The sequence below is a fragment of the Schistocerca nitens genome, chromosome 1, assembly GCF_023898315.1.
Source record: "Schistocerca nitens isolate TAMUIC-IGC-003100 chromosome 1, iqSchNite1.1, whole genome shotgun sequence".
Classification (NCBI taxonomy): domain Eukaryota; kingdom Metazoa; phylum Arthropoda; class Insecta; order Orthoptera; family Acrididae; genus Schistocerca; species Schistocerca nitens.
In genome coordinates this window covers 916,355,586-916,377,772 of record NC_064614.1, presented here as the reverse complement: position 1 = coordinate 916,377,772, position 22,187 = coordinate 916,355,586, and positions in this window count along the sequence as shown.

Here is a 22,187-nt window from a genome sequence, read left to right as displayed (position 1 = left end):
GTCTCTATTCTAATTCGAGCGTTTGACTTACGCTATACGTATTCGTTTCGGAATATCGTTTCTACGTCTTCCGTTAACTATACGTGGTTAACATTATGAAGACAATTAATAACATTTGTGAAATACAACTTTGTTTGCGGAAAACGTAATGATGTTCGAAGTCGCCAGTTTTTCCACGAGAAACGACTTTCAACAACTTATTCTATGCATAATTGTTGCAACTGATTGCCGGGAATTATATATATATATATATATATATATATATATATATATATATATATATATATATATATATATATATATATATACTATTAATCGTGGAGAGTATTTCACCGCAACGGTTTCTTTTAACTGTCGATTTTCTCGACAACGGCTGAGAAGTGCATCTTGGTGCTTTGCACATTACACCTCTGGCCATGAGCTTTTATTATGCGCAGTATGAATCGAATCTGAATTTCACAATTGGCGGCCTCCCCTTGTTAGATCTACTTAAGAGGAGCCGGATGTGGTCAAATCCAAAAAATTACAATTTTTTTTGCTACCGAAAATTAATTGGAACATTCCTCTTTGATGTAAACTTTTAATTATTGTTCTACTCGCTCTATAAGTGGAGTTATTACCATTTTCCCCCACGCCTGCAGAGGAAATGGGCGGCCGCTGAATGCATCTAACACCTTCTCGTGACTTCCTGGCGAACTGCTTGGGATTTTCTCGGCCTGTTACGCATACAGCGCCTTATGTTACGCATACAGCGAGTGTGCAAGGGTTGGCTACATTGTTTTCTGTGACAAATGAAGCGCTAAGAGCGCGGAACGTCGTCTCTTTGCTGTTTACCGTTTCGAATTAGTTCAGTGTTGCGCCTGTTGTTGGTAGTATTATACTTCTTGTGTAAAGCGTTGTTCTGGTTACGATGCCACGTTTTAGTTACCTTGTATATAAGAAGAGGAAGAACGTAGGGAAAAGAAAATTAACACTAATACCAAGTTGCGATACTACAATTACTGAAACAGTGCGTTCTTCTGCTAAGCAACACATGGCCGGCCATAGCCCTGTGACATCTCCTAGCAAGAAACTGACTGGTGGAAGTGACAGATTTCGTGAATATGTTAGTGACACTGATGATATTAACGAAGTACTGAATATTGGATTATTATATTCTGTGCTGAAAGAAAGTGTTCTGTGCAAAATGTGTTCAAGTGCAGGAGTGGGACTAGATATAACAAAGCACTTTGGTTTAGCTTGTGAGATGAAGATAATCTGTGCATGTTGCAAGTATCAAGTGACTTTCTACAATTCACATGCCAGTCTCTTTGGTGAAAATGGACGATCTAGAGTGTTTGATGTGAATGTTCGACTTGTGTATGGTCTTCGATCCATTGGAAAAGGGTCTGCTGCTGGTAAACTGTTTTGTGGTATTATGAACTTGCCATCGCCTCCAAGCAAATTTGGGTACTACTGTGAACTGGTAGGATCCTCTGTTGAAGATGTGGCTTTGAAAACCATGAAGGAAGCAATGGAGGAATCTGTAGAAATGAACAGTGGTTCTAGGGATTTGGTAGTGGCATTAGATGGTTCCTGGCAAAAGAGGGGTCATAAATCCCTGAATGGGGTTGTAACTGCTACCTGTAGTGATAGTGCAAAAGTGATAGATGTTGCAATATTATCAAAACATTGTAGGTGCAAAAATAAAATCAAAGGAGAGCACAGTGGAACCTGTGAGGCAAATTTTAGTGGATCAAATGGAGCAATGGAAGTGGATGGAGTGAAACAAATTTTTGAACATTCAGTTCCCAGATACAACGTTAGGTACAAATACTACCTTGGGGATGGTGACTCCAAAGGTTTCAAGACTATAGAGGAACTGAGACCATATGGAAATGAATTTGTAGTTGAAAAGTTGGAATGCATTGGGCATGTGCAAAAGCGTATGGGCGCACGGCTTCGAAGGCTCAAACAAACTTTGGGTTCAAGTAAGCTCAGTGATGGAAAGACAATAGGAGGGAGAGGCAGGCTTACTGATGAGATGATTGAACGTCTATAGGGATACTATGGGTATGCTATAAGGCAAAATACTAGTAATGTTAGTGACATGCGAAAAGCAGTGTGGGCATTGTTCCTTCATACTGCCTCTTCCAAAGAATACCAGCCTGTGCCCAAACGATTCCTGGGGCAAATATAATGCAAAAAAGGACTATGATCACAAACATGGTTTGCCAGCAGCTGTGATAAATGCAATAAAACCAATTTTTCATGACTTAGCACAGCCAGAATTGTTACACAAATGTCTACACGGAAAGACACAGAATCCTAATGAGAGCGTAAACAACTTGATTTGGAAAGTGATTCCTAAAAGGGTGTTTGTAAGCATAAAAACACTGCTCTTTGGCATTTATGATGCAATAGCAACCTACAACTAAGGGAACAGTGTGAAGTGTGAAGTTCTGAAGGCATTAGGATTTACAGCTGGGGTGAACACTGTACGAGCACTAAGAAATATTGACAGAGAAAGGATAAGAGGAGCAGAAAGAAGAGAAAGGCATATGAAAAATGATGGAACAACAGGCTAGAAAAAAAAGACAGAAGAGGAAGCTTTTGGAGGATCAAGAAGAAGACCCTGATAATCCATCCTATAGTGCAGGAATGTATTGAGAAACTTTGATAGCCATTTCCCATAAATTAGAATTTTTCGAATATAAGGAACATTTTCTCAAAATCCACTCAAGCTAGAGAGATGAAATTTTTATACAGCACTCCTAGTGGTCAAACTTACATTGTAACACAGCCATTTGGCAATATGTTCAGTAGTTTCATTTCAGTTTAATTATAAAGCAATTATTTGTAAAAAAGTTTGGGTCATTAATAAAAAAAATAATTGGAAGGAAACTAGAAAAGATACTCCAAAATCCCTCTGTCCTAACTGCGATACTAAACCACTCTATATGTAAAAAAAATTCAAATTTTTCTATTTGGTAGTTTATTCATAAATGTTCCTCAGACTTAGTGATTTTAACATGGGCAGCATAGGCACCTCCGGCTCCCCTTAAACCTAACTAACCTAAGGACATCACACACATCCACGCCCCAGGAAGGATTTGAACCTGCGACCGTAGCAGCAGCGTGGTTCCGGACTGAAGCGCCTAGAACCGCTCGGCCACAACGGCCGGCTAAAGACCAAACATCGTCCATGGTGATTAGGCGACTAAAGTCATGTGGACTGGTTTGACACAATAGCAATATTTCCGCCGCTTCGTCGATTCGGTCAGTTTTCTCAACAGCTGCTAGCAGTCGCAGCTGTGGCTTTCGTTATGTTCAAAATAGCGTGTAAAATGTTGAAAACCTATGCATGTCTTCTTGGATGAAATTTCCACTATTTAATTGAAGGTTTGTATTCATGTATATCACACAATCACGAATTCGACTTCATAGCAAATATCAAGTACAATCCGAAATCTCAAAAATATGTTCCAACTGACTAAATGTCATGTCATTATCGGAATAACATTTATATGGTCTTATAAACTACTCTTCGCGTTGGAGAAGATGGATACGTTTCACAGACATATAGCATGGTTGAAATTGTGCATTTCCTTTAATACGACAACTTGTTTGTAAGATCTGATAAACGTTATTTCGACAATAGGTTGTCATTTAACTGGTCGGACATTTTTTTAAGATTTCAAATTGTGTTTGAGGAAGCCTATGAAGCCGAAATCGTGACTATGTGAAATAAATGAATAAAAATCTAAGTAAAAAAGCGGAAATTTCTTTCAAAAAGTTCTACAAGACTGTGGTCCCACACGAAAGAAAAACGATCAATGCTTATTTGAGGCATGCTGCCACGGGATGGTAGGCCCGCAACTGTTCAGTACTGAGGAGACTGGATAACTTTTCATTTCGTGCATCTTAGTTGCGCTGATACAAAATTTTTGCTACAGTGGTTACTGGCTTCGGGCGGACACGTCCATTCGCAAACCATGCACATTGTTAGTAACTGCAACTAAGCATACAATATACAACCTAACAAGTAATTAATCACGTGACTTTATTTTTTCGAGTTGGGAATAAAACTCTCAGTATCGGAAAAAACATCACAGTTTTATTATTGCAGAACGTCATGAGCTTATATGTAGCAAAAAATATAATAAAATTAATTATAAAAAATTATATATTGTGAAATTAATATATCACCACAAAAGTCACTTTTTAGTTCGTTTATTTTGTTTAAGTGTCAGTCATTTACTGTGTGCACCGCCGTCAACCTTTACATATTTGCGCCTAACGTATACAGAAACACACACACCTATGAAACACTAAAAACACACACGCCTGTTAGAGACGCAATTCGAACCCACTTCACGATTCAACATATAACTAGGCTGCAACGAGACCACGGAGTCCGACAAAAAATTGCTTCTCACAACGTGGGAGACTCACTGGAGCTGTAAGAAGATTCTCATGATGTGCGGTTGCACATAAGCCGTCTCATTAAGAGGGAAGAAGTAATTTGCGGCTGTTTCACACAGAACTGCGAGCCAATATATAGCTGAATGGCTCGAACATCGTTACAGTGCTTTGAATATTGCAAACAGTGCCCCTTCATCGGAGAAGTAAGAAGATTCCCATGAAGCGGTTACGATGTGCTTGGTGCATAATATGGCGATCCTCCCTCATAGTGATCTGATGTGGTTGACAGGAACCTTGACGAGTCTGTCTGCCTTTACATTCCCTTGCAGTCCAACACTGAGCCAGTCTTACATCTGAAAGCCCCACATGTTCGATCAAGCGGCAAACAGAGATCCACAACGAGGCTCCCTTCCAAATTCTGTTAGGAGCTGATAACGTTGTCGCACGCGAGTACGCGGAATCTTCGTGTACTTCACATTGATCACCCTGCATCTGGTGCTGTTCACGTCACTTCTAAACCTTACCAGTCTTGTTAATAATACTAATGACGAACAACACTAACACACGCTGGTGGCCGAACTACATGTCACAGGCAATTGCAATTCTTAATCGTTTACACATCCGCTGATGATGTGAAAGTACACGAATTTACAGTAAAATACAACAGTTAAACAGGAGTGAATAGAGTAACTAGCACTGTTCTTATGTACACTGAAGCGCCAAAGGAACTGGTATAGGCATGCGTATTCAAGTACAGAGATATGTAAACAGGCAGAAATCGGCCCAGCGGTCAGCAACGCTTATATAAGACAACAAGTTCAAATGGTTCAAATGGCTCTGAACATTATGGGACTTAACATCTGAGGTCATCAGTCCCCGAGAACTTAGAGCTACTTAAACCTAACTAACCTAAGGACATCACACACATACATGCCCGAGGCAGGATTCGAACCTGCGACCGTAGCAGTCGCGCGGTAAAGACAACAAGTGTCTGGGGCAGTTGTTGATCGGTTACTGCTGCTACAATAGTAGGTTATCACGATTTAAGTGAGTTTGAATGTGGTGGTACAGTCGGCGCACGAGCGATGGAACACAGCATCTCCGAGGTAGCGATAAAGTGGGCATTTTCCCGTTGGCCTATTTCACGAGTGTACCGTGCATCTCAGGAATACGATAAAACATCAAATCTCCGACATCGTTACGGCCGGAAAAAGATCCAGCAAGACCGGAACCAACGACAACTGAAGAGAATCGTTCAACGTGACAGAAGTGCAGTCTTTCGCATATTGCTGCAGATTTCAAGTGTTGGGTCATCAACAAGTGTCAGCGTGCGAACCATTCAACGAAACATAATCGATATGGGCTTTCGGAACCGAAGGCCCACTCGTACACCCTTGACGACTGCACGTCACAACGTTTTACGCCTCGCCTGGGCCCTTCAACAGCGACATTGGACTGCAGATGACTCGAAAGATGTTGCCTGGTCGGACGCGTCTCGTTTCAAATTCTATCGAACGGATGGAGACAACTTCTTGATCCATGGACACTAAATGTCAGCAGATGACTGTTCAAGCTGTTGGACACTCTGTAATAGTGTGGGGCGTGTGCATTTGGAGTGGTATGGGACCCCTGATACGTCTAGATACGACTCTGACAGGTGACACGTAAGTAAGCATCCTGTCTGATCACCTGTACCCATTCATGTCAATTGGTGAATTCCATCAGGACAACGCTACACCTCACACGTCCAGAATTGCTACAGAGTGGCTCCGGGAATACTGTTCTGAGTTTAAACACTTCCGCTGGCCACCAAACTCCCCATATATGAACATTATTGAGCATATCTGGGATGCCTTGCAATGTGGTGTTCAGAAGAAATTTCTACCCCCTCGTACTCTTACGGATTGACGGACAGCCTGTAGGATTCATTGTGTAAATTCCCTCGAGCACTACTTCAGACTTTGGTCGAGTCCATGCCACGTCGTGTTGCGGCACTTCCGCGTGCACGCGGGGGCCCTACACGGTATTAGGCAGGTGTACCAATTTCTTTGGTTGTTCAGTGTATTATACGCGTATGACGATGTAGAACAGTGCGTAATTCATTGTTTTATCACCTGACGAAAATGCTTTCTCCTAACATGGCCGGCCGCGGTGGTCTAGCGGTTCTAGGCGCTCAGTCTGGAACCGCGCGACTGCTACGGTCGCAGGTTCGAATCCTGCCTCGGGCATGGATGTGTGTGATGTCCTTAGGTTAGTTAGGTTTAAGTAGTTCTAAGTTATAGAGGACTGATGACCACAGATGTTAAGTCCCATAGTGCTCAGAGCCATTTGAACCATTTGAACCATCCTAACATGCAGCCGTCCGTTGTGGCCGTGCGGTTCTAGGCGCTACAGTCTGGGGCCGAGCGACCGCTACGGTCACAGGTTAGAATCCTGCCTCGGGCATGGATGTGTGTGATGTCCTTAGGTTAGTTAGGTTTGATTAGTTCTAAGTTCTAGGCGGCTAATGACCTCAGAAGTTAAGTCGCATAGTGCTCAGACCCATTTGAACCATTTTGAACCTAACATGGATGGCTCTGAGCACTATGGGACTCAACTGCTGTGGTCATCAGTCCCCTAGAACTTAGAACAACTTAAACCTAACTAACCTAAGGACAGCACACACATCCATGCCCGAGGCAGGATTCGAACCTGCGACCGTAGCAGTCGCACGGTTCCGGACTGCGCGCCTAGAACCGCGAGACCACCGCGGCCGGCCTAACATGGAGCCGTGAATACTTTTATGAAAGTGAAGGCGGTCAGTCCCCCGAAAGTGGTTGTGTAAATAAATGATTTTACCAGCCGCTCAAGGCGGCAACATGACATTTTTTAACAACATGACTTTTTTAAGTAGTCTGTGCTTGTTGTCCTAGCAGGTGTTGCGTGTTTTAATGGCCAGTAGTGTATGTATCTTGTTCCCAGGCTGTAACTCATACACTGTTGCAGTTCCGTCAGTTGTACTGCGCACGCTTTGTGAAAAGCCTGCCTTCACAGGGGAAGAAGGAACGTTCTTAGGAGGCGTTGTTAGGTACATGACGCCTCGCGGCGAGCGGAGAGGTAATTTGTGCCTGTTTGACAGCGCGGCCGGCACTCTGCCCGTGGGAGTTCCCAGGGGGCCTTCCGTGCCGGAATGCTGAGTGCTGAAGCTGCTGCTGGCAGCTACCTCCTTCCTACCTGTCGCTGGAGCTGGGACAGCCGCCGCGCCGCGCCGCGCCGCGCGGCCACGGACTGGCAATCTGGGATCGCGCTTAACGGCCCGGATCGCGGAAAGCTTCGAGATCCGCTGCCAGAGCCAGAAACTCCAACGTGACTGGTTTCTCTACGTTCCGCTTAAGTCTCCTCCGTGGCAACTCTGTGTCCAGATCGCTTTCCAAGATTAACATCACTTTGCAGTCCTCTCTGGCTACCCTGAAACACACTCTCAATTTACAGCAACAGCAAAACAAGCATGGTACTATACAAAATTGCATGTACGAAAAAACAGCACAGCTATTAAAATTTCTGTGAGATGATATAACTTTAATTATTTGCAGAAAAACATTTTTACCCACGCTCATACAATAAAATGTTAAACATGTTTGCATATCCGTAGCTGTACCTGCAAGAGCTTCAATGGACTGGAAATAACAGCTGTCCAGTTTCAAAGTACATATTTATTAAATCTTGACCATGTTTTCAAATTGCATTCTTCAGAATCAAGATTTAATAAATCTGTATTCCGGAACTGGTTTTCCGTTATTTCCAATCAATTGACGCTCATATATGCTTTTATTACAATCATTTTCGTACTTTGTCGATGAAATCTTTTTAAACTGGGAGCAAGAAATAATTTCTGCTAAGGTCTTATGGGACCAAACTGCTGAGTTCATCGGTCCCTAAGCCTACACACTACTTAATCTAACTTTAACTTACGCTAAGGACGACACACACACCACAAGCCCGAGGGAGGACTCGAACCGCCGACGGGGGGAACCGAGCGGACCGTGAGAAGCCGCCCTAGACCGCGCGGCTACCCAGCGCAGCTCTGAGCAAGGTATTTTTTAAAGAAACTGAATACATGGGGGCCTTATCAATCAAGTACTTACTTATTACGTCAACATTGCCTAATTATTACGAATAATCACATTATCGACTTCAGTACATATTGTCGTCTTCAGATGAAGTAATTAATCTGTGTTTATATACATTGAGGAATGAAGTAGTGAAGACAGCAGAGGATCAAGTAGGTAAAAAGACGAGGGCTACTAGAAATCCTTGGGTAACAGAAGAAATATTGAATTTAATTGATGAAAGGAGAAAATATAAAAATACAGTAAATGAAGCAGGCAAAAAGGAATACAAACGTCTCAAAAATGAGATCGACAGGAAGTGCAAAACAGGAAAGCAGGGGTGGCTAGAGGACAAATGTAAGGATGTAGAGGCTTATCTCACTAAAGATAGATACTGCCTACAGGAAAATTAAAGAGACATTGGGAGAAAAGAGAACCACTTGTATGAATATCAAGAGCTCAGATGGAAACCCAGTTGTAAGCAAAGAAGGCAAAGCAGAAAGGTGGAAAGAGTATATAGAGGGTCTATACAAGCGCGATGTACTTGAGGACAATATTATGGAAATGGAAGAGGATGAAGATGAAGATGAAATGGGAGATATGATACTTCGTGAAGAGTTTGACAGAGCACTGAAAGACCTGAATCGAAACAAGGCCCCGGGAGTAGATAACATTCCATTAGAACTACTGACAGCCTTGGGAGAGCCAGTCCTGTCAAAACTCTACCATCTGGTGAGCATGATGTATGAGACAGGCGAAATACCCTCAGACTTCAAGAAGAATATAATAATTCCAATCCCAAAGAAAGCAGGTGTTGACAGATGTGAAAATTACCGAACTATCAGTTTAATAAGTCACGGCTGCAAAATACTAACGCGAATTATTTACAGACGAATGGAAAAACTGGTATAAGCTGACCTCGGGGAAGATCAGTTTGGATTCCGTAGAAGTATTGGAACACGTGTGGCAATACTGACCCTACGATTAGCTAGATTAAGGAAAGGCAAACGTACGTTTCTAGCATTTGTAGACTTAAAGAAAGCTTTTGACAATGTTGACTGGAATACTCTCTTTCAAATTCTGAAGGTGGCAGGGGTAAAATACAGGGAGCGAAAGGCTATTTACAATTTGTACAGAAACCAGATGGCAGTTATATGAGTCGAGGGACATGAAAGGGAAGCAGTGGTTGGGAAGGGAGTGAGACAGGGTTGCAGCCTATCCGCGATGTTATTCAATCTGTATATTGAGCAAGCAGTAAAGGAAACAAAAGAAAAATTCGGAGTAGGAATTAAAATTCATGGAGAAGAAATAAAAACTTTGAGATTCGCCGATGACATTGTAATTCTGTCAGAGACAGCAAAGGACTTGGAAGAGCTGTTGAACGGAATGGATAGCGTCTTGAAGGGAAATGAGACACTTAAAGTAGTAAAGGAGTTTGGCTATTATGGGAGGTAAATAACTGATGATGGTCAAAGAAGAGAGGATATAAAATGTAAACTGGCAATGGCTAGGAAAGCGTTTCTGAAGAAGAGAAATTTGTTAACATCGAGTATAGATTTAAGTGTCAGGAAGTCGTTTCTGAAAGTATTTGTATGGAGTGTAGCCATGTATGGAAGTGAAACATGAAGGATAAATAGTTTTGACAAGAAGAGAATAGAAGCTTTCGAAATGTGGTGCTACAGAAGAATGCTGAAAATTAGATGGGTAGATCACATAACTAATGAAGAGGTATTAAATAGGATTGGGGAGAAGAGAAGTTTGTGGCACAACTTGACTAGAAGAAGGGATCGGTTGGTAGGACATGTTCTGAGGCATCAAGGGATCACCAATTTAGTATTGGAGGGCAGCGTGGAGGGTAAAAACTGTAGAGGGAGACCAAGAGATGAATACACTAAGCAGATTCAGAAGGATGTAGGTTGCAGTAGGTACTGGGAGATGAAGAAGCTAGCACAGGACAGAGTAGCATGGAGAGCTGCATCAAACCAGTCTCAGGACTGAAGACCACAGCAACAACAATGGACGTTATTAAAATGGTATAAAATATTTCCATTAAAATTTGTATCATAGCGTGACATTATGGAAATCATATTCAATAATCTTTTCATAACGTTCTGTATGGATACAACTAGAATTTATACATCATGACGAAACTTTTTGTGGGTTAATGTTCACATCTGAAATGCTGAAATCCGTAATGTGAATATTTGTAGTAATTAGGCGATCTTGACGTAATACATTATTTTAGGTACTTCAACCATCATCGTGGTATTCAGAAGAGCATTCATTAACTATATGTGAGTTAACTTCGTAGTACAATATATGGTTTAATAGAACGTGTAGGATTCCTTCCATAGTGTGTATTACGTTCCACGTTTGCGAGAAAACACATGATAACGTGCGCAATGGGACAAAATGCGCTGGCTTGGAGATCGTGGTTTGATTTGACAACACGACTCTCAAGCGTTTTTGTTATCTCGCTGTCGTAGATGAATGGTAAAACTGGGTTTCGGCTGCCAAAATGTTGGTTTTCGAGCCGACTCAGTTCTACTCGCCCCATTGCACTATGATTTCAGGTACATTTACTACAATGACTGATGTGGATTTGCAGTTATGTCTCTTCATTGATGAGACATAAAGCTAAAATACATACAAAGTTCAATATAATTATAACCACGACGCTGCACAGCTCTTAACAATATTAAACACTGAAATTATTTATTTACCAATTTATACTCAGTTTTCGTCGGCGGCAATAAATACTTCTGACCGCTGCATTGTGTAAAAAATGTTTCAAATGGTTCTAAGCACTAAACGTCTGAGGTCATCAGTCCCCTAGACGTAGAACTACTTAAACCTAACTAAGCAAAGGGATCACACACATCCATGCTCGAGGCAGGATGCGAACCTGCAACCGTAGGAACAGCGCAGTTCCGGACTGAAGCGGCTGCATTGTGTAAATTCAAACAATTTGCAATAAGTATCATTTGACATGAAGGAATGCTGTTGTTTAAAATAGTCTCTGGTTGTTTTGTGTCACATGTTAAGTCGCACTGCTAATGTTAAGTAGGATCACGTACGTGAAGAAAGGCTCTGTGTAATGATTGTATCACACGATGGAGAGCTTGGGCACAACTTTCCGGACACCCTATACACGTATTGTGCTGTGCTGATGGAAGGAGCCTTCGGTCTGACTTCTAGCAATGTCTCACCATGAACGTGAAAGCATTCGATATCACTGTACTTCTCCTTCCACATGCTAAATAACGCTGTTAAGATTGTCCAGCTCCATTTAAGTCCGTTGCAGATGCTTTCACTGTTTAGTAGATGAAACTGTTTAGAATGCTAATAGCGCAGAAATTAGTAACTCATTTGCGTCAAACATTCGTCTCCTTCGCTGCGGACTTTGTGTTACTTGCTCGCTTTATTCATACAGCGCAGGAGCCTAAAGTGAACAGTAAGTGCTTGTTCTGCTCCAAATATTACTTTGGAATGACAGTACACATTTCCAAGATGTGTCTCCACCATCAGGTGTCGCTGATTAATCAAAGAAGTGCATTATGCCAGTTACATTCAAATTATTAGATATTTCTGCAGCCGTCCACTACTTTTGATAGTGTATCGTGATTCTAGAGAAATAATTATTATAATATTTGGGGGTCCATAGACTGCGTACGAAAAATGTCAATGCGTGTCAATTCGCTTTCAGTTCCGAATTCTCTCATGACAAGTTGTTTACAAACAGCTCGAAGGAAGCAAAGAAAATGGTTCTTAGTGTGGAGCGAATCTGTTATTTGGTATGACTTCCCTTGTAGCATCATTATTTTTGTAGCTGTTTGTCTTTTTCTTTCATCACCTCTGGGAAAATTCCTGCCTGCGTCTTGTCGTGGGAATCCCATCGAAGAAAATGGGTCTTTGTTTCGCGGTAATAGCCCATGGCCGGTTTAGTGTTACTGTGCTCTGAAAGAATTTCTGGCCATTAGCGACCACGTCCGCCGATATTGCAGACATTCCTGTGCGACGTAGTTTATGCAGGAAATTCACGATCCTGCAGCGACAGGAATCGTGTAAGTAAGTACTAAGAACGACAGACGTGCGCACTGTCTGGCCTCCAACCAGGCTCCGACGTATTGATGGACTCAGCTCGTTTGGACTGCTGGCCACGTCGTTTCGAAGGTCCGAAGGATGTTTTCGCCTGTCTTTCGTTTCAGCTAGGAATAGTCCGTTAACGAGTCTGTATAATGCGTTGAAGATTCTCAGGTACCTTTAATAAGTATTAAGATTTTATTGAGGGGTCTTGCAGTTCATTTCGTAGTTATCTTAACCGAATGACACATCAGATTGTGAGGCACGTTCTCTAAGTAATTGCATTTTCAGATGACGAAGTAATTGGGAATTGACTAACTCTTGTCATGTAATAGCTCCTACAGTGCTAAAGAGCATTCGTAACTATCGTAAGGGAAGTTCAAGATGTGTACCATAGACTTACCAGCCTTCAATAATTTCTCTTTCGTAGCAACCGTCTAATTTCGTTGATTAGACTATATCCTTTATCAGCTCGAAGTTAAGTCTGATTTTCTAAAGATGGTACCATTGAGTGCCTCTTTAGGCCGGCCGGTGTGGCCGAGCGGTTCTAGGCGTTTCAGTTTGGAACCACGCGACCGCTACGATCGCAGGTTCGAATGCTGCCTCGGGCATGGATGTGTGTGATGTCCTTAAGTTAGATAGGTTTAAGTAGTTTTAAGTTCTAGGGGACTGATGACCTCAGATGTTAAGTCCCATAGTGCTCAGAGCCATTTTAACCATTTTGTCTTACTAGGTTCATTGATATGTAAGGGAGATTCTCGGCAAGTCGTTCGTACAAATACTGTAAAGGGTAAGACCCAAGTAAGAGTCCTTCGGGTTCCTCCTCCTAGCCGGCCGGGGTGGCCGAGCGGTTCTAGGCGCTACAGTCTGGAACCGCGCGACCGCTACGGTCGCAGGTTCGAATCCTGCCTCGGGCATGGATGTGTGTGATGTCCTTAGGTTAGTTAGGTTTAAGTAGTTCTAAGTTCTAGGGGACTGATGACCTCAGCAGTTAAGTCCTATAGTGCTCAGAGCCATTTGTACCTCCTCCTAGCGCTTCTAATGACCTCGATGTCGACGGGGCGTTAAGCCGTAATCTTCCTTCTTTCTTCCGTGTATTTCAAGTGGTCCAAATGGCTCTGAGCACTATGGGACATAACTGCTGTGGTCATCAGTCCCCTAGAACTTAGAACTGCTTAAACCTAACTAACCTAAGGACATCACACACATCCATGCCCGAGGCAGGATTCGAACCTGTGACCGTAGCGGTCACGCGGTTCCGGTGTGTAGCGCCTAGAACCGCTCGGCCACTACGGCCGGCGCCGTGTATTTCTTTACACATACTGTTAACTTTAATGTTTCAAAGACGTTAGTGTCCAGAGAGGGGACAAGAACAGCATGAGGTGTGAAATGATTTTTGGAATTTACAGAATATACTGACGAACCAGACACGATTAAATGTCTTTTTTATCATTACCGTACTTGATTTGTGACGAAGTCATCTGTTTTTGCTCAAAAAAGCTGTTTGATCGTTCGGATGGGTCTAATAGAAGATACCATGTCGCCACGCGGAGTAACCGCGCTATTGGAGGCGCCATCTCACGGATTGCGCGGCCCCTCGCGCCGCAGGTTCGAGTCCTCCCTCGGGCACGGGTGTGTGTGTGGTTCTTAGCATAAGGTAGTTTAAGTAGCATTCTGTCCATTACAGGGATGTTATTGTTGTGTAACCACTCCGCAACAGGCTGTGCATTATGAACAGGGGCTCGATCATGTTCGAAGATGCAGTCTCCATCCCCGAATTGCTCTTCAACAGTGGGAAGCAAGAAGGTGCTTAAAACAACAATGTAGGTCTGTGCTCTGATAATGCCACGCGAAACAACAAAGGGTCAAGTCCCCTCCATGAAAAAAAACGACCGCACCATAACACCACCGCCTACGAATTTTACTGTTGGCACTACATACGCTGGCAGATGACGTTCACGGGGCATTCGCCGTATGCACACCCTGCCATCGGATCGCCACATTGTGTACCGTGATTCGTCACTCCACACAGTTTTCTTCCACAATTCAATGTTTACGCTCCTTACACCTAGCGAGGCGTCGTTTGGCATTTACTGGCGTGATGTGTGGCTTATGAGCAGCCGCCTAACTGTCATAGTACTTGCAGTGGATCCTGATGCAGTTTGGAATACCTGTGTGATGGTCTGGATAGATGTCTGCCTGTTACACATTACGACCCTCTTCAACTGTCGGCGGTCTCTGTCAGTCAACAGACGAGGTCGGCCTGTACGCTTTTGTGCTATACGTGTCCTTTCACGTTACCACTTCTCTATCACATCGGAAACAGTCGACCTAGCGATGTTTAGGAGTACAGACGTATGACACAAGTGACACCCAATCACCTGACCACTTTCGAAGTCCGTGAGTTCCACAGGGCGCCCCATTCTGCTCTCTCACGATGTCTTATGACTACTGAGGTCGCTAATATAGAGTACCTGGCAGCACAATGCACCTAATATGAAAAACGTATGTTTTTGGTCGTGTCCGGATACTTTCGATCGCATAGTGAACATCTGAGGTCACTCCCTGTCACGTATTTACGCGTATTTGTCTTGCCGGTATGATAACACAATCATCGTAGATAGAATGACGCAATAATTATCTGCGCATCTCTGGCTCGATGACTAAGTCGCTAAATGTCAGATTATAAGTTCAGTTCGTCACTCAGTCGTAGGTTTATTTCCATCTTTCATTTGTGGCAGTTATCTGTATGTTTGAAAAAAAAATGTTATGCTGAACCTTAGTTTGGAGCTCACGTGACATTTTAAGTGCCACTACAACTGGCTGCGTAAACCAGTTCTAAAGTCGGAGGAAGTGAAGGCCGTATCACTTCCATTAGGTCAATGGCTGATAAAGCACTGCGTGAAAACCGACGTTCGGGTTGAGAACACCTTTATCCTCTCTGTATCACTCGCAGATGTCCTGATGAAGTCTCAAAATCGTACGTGTGATTTGTGGAAACACTCACTTAGTATCCCTCAGCAAGTCAGTAGGCAGAGGCTGCGTTCTTTGAGCCTGTGAAATAAATTATTTTTATCAGCTTCACCTGTAGCTTCAATTAGATTATGGGATGAAGTGAAATGCTCTCACTTTATGACGGTCACAACCTTACACTGCTTACGTTACCTATAAAGACAGTTGCAAACGTGTGCAAACGTCTGCTGGATAACAGCGTTATCATTAAAAAACCTGAATGAACCGTCGCCCTCTCCAATAAATCGCTTATACAGGTTGATTCAAGTGTCCGTGGGCCGGCCGTGGTGGCCGTGCGGTTCTAGGCGCTTCAGTCCGGAACCGCGCGACTGCTACGTTCGCAGGTTCGGATCCTGCCTCGGGCAGGGGTGTGTGTGATCTCCTTAGGTTGGTTAGGTAAAAGTAGTTCTAAGTTCTAGGGGACTGATGACCTCAGATGTTAAGTCCCACAGTGCTCAGAGCCATTTGAACCATTTTTCAAGTACCCCTCGCGCTAACTGTTAGTCCTACAGGAAAAATGAACGGGGCCTATTTCTAGGAAATTTAATGAAGTTAAATGTAGCACAGGATACATTTTCGCTAGAGTCCGTAGTTTTCAAGCTTTTCAGGAAAAGTGAGTTTTCAAGCTATTCAGAAAATGTGACTTTCAAATGCACCACCACTCGCGCACTCAACCCTCACCCGTCAGCATTTCTAGTATGTTGTTCGTATTACTCCTGCATATCACTGTCCAAAAATTTGCGACTGTACGAATTATTTCCGACATTCAACCTTCCTTGGTCTTCGTTGACTGGCGTTATTACGCCATCGGCTTAATCGAGCACTTACGAATTGTAAAACTGACATATGTGTAAATTTCACATAAAAGTAATGTGAATTTTAACAGCTAATCATTGTATTCCTACAAAACGGTCTCTTCATGTTATTCTGTAGGACTAACAGCTTGCACGTAACGAGCTAAAGAACGTCGCGCGTGGATTATGATGATGATGAGTCCCATACTCCTTTACAGAGCGTAGGGGAACGACGCGGGAGACCCGCGCCGCCGTACTGGGCAAGGTGCTAGTGGAGGTGGTTTTCCATTGCCTTCCTCCTACCGTAATGGGGATGAATGATGATGATGAAGACAACACAACACCCAGTCATCACGAGACAGGTTGTTCCATAAAACAACATCGGTAGGAGCATCTGAATCATCCTGTATTTAAGGATACTGTAAGAAACAGAAGTTAGCAATTTTGCTCTGTAACAGTGTGCGTCTCCTTCTTTAACCTTCTTGTGAAAGGAACTCTACCTGCTCTCGTTTGTAGCCACACGAATGTTCACGAGCCATAGTCGATAAATTAGAGTTAGTAAGTATTTCATTAAATTGTAGTACCTTATTTGCTACCTGTGCTTTAAATAGGAAGTAAAGGAATAAAAAATCTTACTGTTAAAGTAAAGCGCAATTGTGATTTAAGAATAGCTATCGCGCCAATATTAAATGCGGATAAACGTTTGCAACATGATAGCAACATGACGGCACTACCTGCATCCGAAAGGCAATTTAGACCCACTTGCTGCCCCCTACTTCTAGATACATACTCCGCAAGCCACGATACGGTGCATGGCGGAGGGCACCTTTTATCAGTGCTAGTCATTCCCTTTCCTGTTACACTCGCAGATAGAGCGAAAGGAAAAACTGCTCTCTGTATACTTGCGAAAGAACCCTGATTTATCTTGCCTTCACGGTCCTTACGCGATATGTACGTTGGTAGCAACAGGACCGTTTTTGAGTCTGTCGCGAATACCGGATCCATAAGATTTCTGAACCGTGTTTCACGAAAAGGACATAATTTCAGTTCACGCAGCATTTCTGCAATACTCGCATGCTGATCGAACCTATCGGTAACAAATAGAACGGAATGTCTCTCAATTGCTTCGATGTCTCTCCTCAATCCGCCCTGGCGGTGATTCCAAACACTCTAGTAGTACTCAAGATTGCTTCGCACTGGTGTACTCTTCGCCGTTTCCATTATTGATGAACTGCCCTTTCCTAGACTTCTCCTTATAAACCGAAATCCACTATTCGCCTGCAACCATTTCGAAGCAAGCGGGGCCTTAAGCCGGTGTTACACGACACACCTAACATGTACAAGCCAGGTGCAGACGGCCTGCCATCTAGCAGCAGAAAGGGCGAATCTGCGATTTTAGCAGACGGCTTATCAAAAAATGGTTCAAATGGCTCTGAGCACTATGGGACTCAACTGCTGAGGTCATTAGTCCCCTAGAACTTAGAACTAGTTAAACCGAACTAACCTAAGGACATCACAAACATCCATGCCCGAGGCAGGATTCGAACCTGCGACCGTAGCGGTCTTGCGGTTCCAGACTGCAGCGCCTTTAACCGCACGGCCACTTCGGCCGGCAGACGGCTTATCCGCCGGGGAGAAGTAGGACCCGTTCTGCCATGCATTCGCAGTAGAAGAGGTGTACGAGCGCATGCGCAAACCTCCACATTTCTAGCGGGCTTCCTGCTTGTTTTTGTTTTCACTTGTGGTCAGCAAACGGAAACTACGTAAGCTCTTGGGATCTCTTTTTGTATTTGCACCCGTATTCTACACATTTTCAGTGAATAATTCTTTATAATTACAGTAATGAAACAAATAAAGATTCTTCTTTTTGTATTTCCGTTGAGAAATCTAATGATAGCTTCTTATTGTAGAAGGAAGGAAACACAGCAAATATGAGTGCTTTTTGAGGCATACAGCGAACTATCTCCTAGATACGCTGTACCATAACAAGGTAGGTCTGCAAATGTTTAATTCTGAGTTTATTTGTTTTACGTAAATGTGAATTTAATTTTACTTTCGGTATGTGTACGTATAAGCTTAATTGGTGAAAGTACCGCACGTGTTTGATTTGACTGTATCTTTTGTGTTACTACAGCATGTCAGGAAGGAAAGAGTTGAGAGAATAACTGCAAGAGTCAGAGCAGTTGTGCCGGCCTCAACCGGCGAAGACTGTAAAAGCTGTTTCGCGTTTTTGGGTAGCACTCTGGTGAAATAGCTTCCTGTATTACTGTGTCAGTTGCGCGGATCCCTCCACATATTGTCGACAGCAGCTGTCAAAGCCCGACAAATCCTTTCTGTCGAAGTTCCTAAATTCCTGCATATCTTCGTGCCTCAGCTCCTTCATTGGGAGTATATGACCATGCCTGCACCCCTCCGTCCCAGCCAGGGTCGAACGCAATTCCTTCTCCTGGCGTTACGCAGTCATTGTGGCCTTCTCCTTGCTTCTAAGAAGGAGACTGTCACGGCAGATTTACACAGATAAGCAGAATCCATGTCCGAAATGCTGCGAAACTTAGATTTAATCGTCCGCAGCTCGTGGTCGTGCGGTAGCGTTCTTGCTTCCCACGCCCGGGTTCCCGGGTTCGATTCCCGGCGGGGTCAGGGATTTTCTCCGCCTCGTGATGACTGGGTGTTGTGTGATGTCCTTAGGTTAGTTAGGTTTAAGTAGTTCTAAGTTCTAGAGGACTGATGACCATAGATGTTAAGTCCCATAGTGCTCAGAGCCATTTTTTTTTTTTTTTAGATTTAATCATTTGCTTGTAGCGCAATGACATAAAACAACATTTTAGTCCACAATTCTGTATAATCATAACATAGTTTCATTTTAGCGGTACAGGGTAACAATAGGTGCTTTATAAATGAAACGTAGACATCTCAGAAGGATAAAAAAAGAAGGCTCTAATCACTTTGGGACTTAACATCTATGGTCATCAGTCCCCTAGAACTCAGAACTACTTAAACCTAACTAACCTAAGGACATCACACAACACCCAGTCATCACGAGGCAGAGAAAATCCCTGACCCCGCCGGGAATCGAACCCGGGAACCCGGGCGTGGGAAGCGAGAACGCTACCGCACGACCACGAGCTGCGGACAAATGATTAGCTTTTCAGAGCTTTCACACAAGGTTGGCACATCTACAGGGTGCTGACATGAGGAAAGTGTCCAACTCATTTCTCATACACAAACAGCAGTTGACCGGCGTTGCCTGGTGAAACGTTGTTGTGATGCGTCGTGTAAGGAGGAGAAATGCGTACCCTTACGTTTCCGACTTTGATAAAAGTCGGATTGTAGCCTATCGCGATTGCGGTTTATCGTATCGCGACATTGCTGCTCGCGTTGTTCGAGATCCAATAACTGTTAGCAGAATATGGAATCGGTGGGTTCAGGAGGGTAATACGGAACGCCGTGCTGGATCCCAACTGCCTCATATCACTAGCAGTCGAGATGACAGGCATCTTATCGGCATGGCTGTAACGGCTTGTGCAGCCACGTTTCGATCCCTGAGTCAACAGATGGGGACGTTTGCAAGAGAACAACCATCTCCACGAACAGTTAGACGACGTTTGCAGCAGCATGGACTATCAGCTCGGAGACCATGGTTGCGGTTACCTTTGACGCTGCATCACAGGAGCGCCTGCGATGTTGTACTCAACGACGAACCTGGGTGTACGAATGGCAAAACGTCATTTTTTCGGATGAATCCAGGTTCTGTTTACAGCATCATGACGGTCGCATCCGTGTTTGGCGACATCGCGGTGAACGCACATTGGAAGCGTGTATTCGTCATCGCCATACCGGCGTATCAGCCAGCGTGATGGTATGGGGTGCCATTGGTTAAATGTCTCGGTCACCTCTTCTTCGCCTTACTTAACCGCGAGACCACCGCGGCCGGCCTCTGACTCAATGCCGAGGCGTATCAAGGCCGTTAATACGGCCAGAGGTGGTTGTTCTAGGTACTGATTTCTCAGGATCTTTTTTTTTTTTTTTTTTTTTTTTTTTGGTCATCAGTCTACTGACTGGTTTGATGCAGCCCGCCACAAATTCCTTTCCTGTGCTAATCTCTTCATCTCAGAGTAGCACTTGCAACCTAAGTCCTCAATTATTTCCTTGACGTATTCCAATCTCTGTCTTCCTCTACAGTTTTTGCCCTCTACAGCTCCCTCTAGTACCATGGAAGTCATTCCCTCATGTCGTAGAAGATGTCCTATCATCCTGACCCTTCTCCTTATCAGTGTTTTCCACATATTCCTTTCCTCTCCGATTCTGCGTAGAACCTCCTCATTCCTTACCTTATCAGTCCACCTAATTTTCAACATTCGTCTATAGCACCACATCTCAAATGCTTCGATTCTCTTCTGTTCCGGTTTTCCCACAGTCCATGTTTCACTACCATACAATGCTGTACTCCAGACGTACATCCTCAGAAATTTCTTCCTCAAATTAAGGTCGGTATTTGATATTAGTAGACTTCTCTTGGCCAGAAATGCCTTTTTTGCCGTAGCGAGTCTGCTTTTGATGTCCTCCTTGCTCCGTCCGTCATTAGTTATTTTACTGCCTAGGTAGCAGAATTCCTTAACTTCATTGACTTCGTGACCATCAATCCTGATGTTAAGTTTCTCGCTGTTCTCATTTCTACTACTTCTCATTACCTTCGTCTTTCTCCGATTTACTCTCAAACCATACTGTGTACTCATTAGACTGTTCATTCCGTTCAGCAGGTCATTTAATTCTTCTTCAGTTTCACTCAGGATAGCAATGTCATCAGCGAATCGTATCATTGATATCCTTTCACCTTGTATTTTAATTCCACTCCTGAACCTTTCTTTTACTTCCATCATTGCTTCCTCGATGTACAGATTGAAGAGTAGGGGCGAAAGGCTACAGCCTTGTCTTACACCCTTCTTAATACGAGCACTTCGTTCTTTATCGTCCACTCTTATTATTCCCTCTTGGTTGTTGTACATATTGTATATGACCCGTCTCTCCCTATAACGTACCCCTACTTTTTTCATAATCTCGAACAGCTTACACCATTTTATATTGTCGAACGCTTTTTCCAGGTCGACAAATCCTATGAAAGTGTCTTGATTTTTCTTTAGCCTTGCTTCCATTATTAGCCGTAACGTCAGAATGGCCTCTCTCGTCCCTTTACTTTTCCTAAAGCCAAACTGATCGTCACCTAGCGCATTCTCAATTTTCTTTTCCATTCTTCTGTATATTATTCTTGTAAGTAGCTTCGATGCATGAGCTGTTAAGCTGATTGTGCGATAATTCTCGCACTTGTCAGCTCTTGCCGTCTTCGGAATTGTGTGGATGATGCTTTTCCGAAAGTCAGATGGTATATCGCCAGACTCATATATTCTACACACCAACGTGAATAGTCGTTTTGTTGCCACTTCCCCCAATGATTTTAGAAATTCTGATGGAATGTTATCTATCCCTTCTGCCTTATTTGACCGTAAGTCCTCCAAAGCTCTTTTAAATTCCGATTCTAATACTGGATCCCCTATATCTTCTAAATCGACTCCTGTTTCTTCTTCTATCACATCGGACAACTCTTCACCCTCATAGAGGCTTTCAATGTATACTTTCCACCTATCTGCTCTCTCCTCTGCATTTAGCAGTGGAATTCCCGTTGCACTCTTAATGTTACCACCGTTCCTTTTAATGTCACCAAAGGTTGTTTTGACTTTCCTGTATGCTGAGTCTGTCCTTCCGACAATCATATCTTTTTCGATGCCTTCACATTTTTCCTGCAGCCATT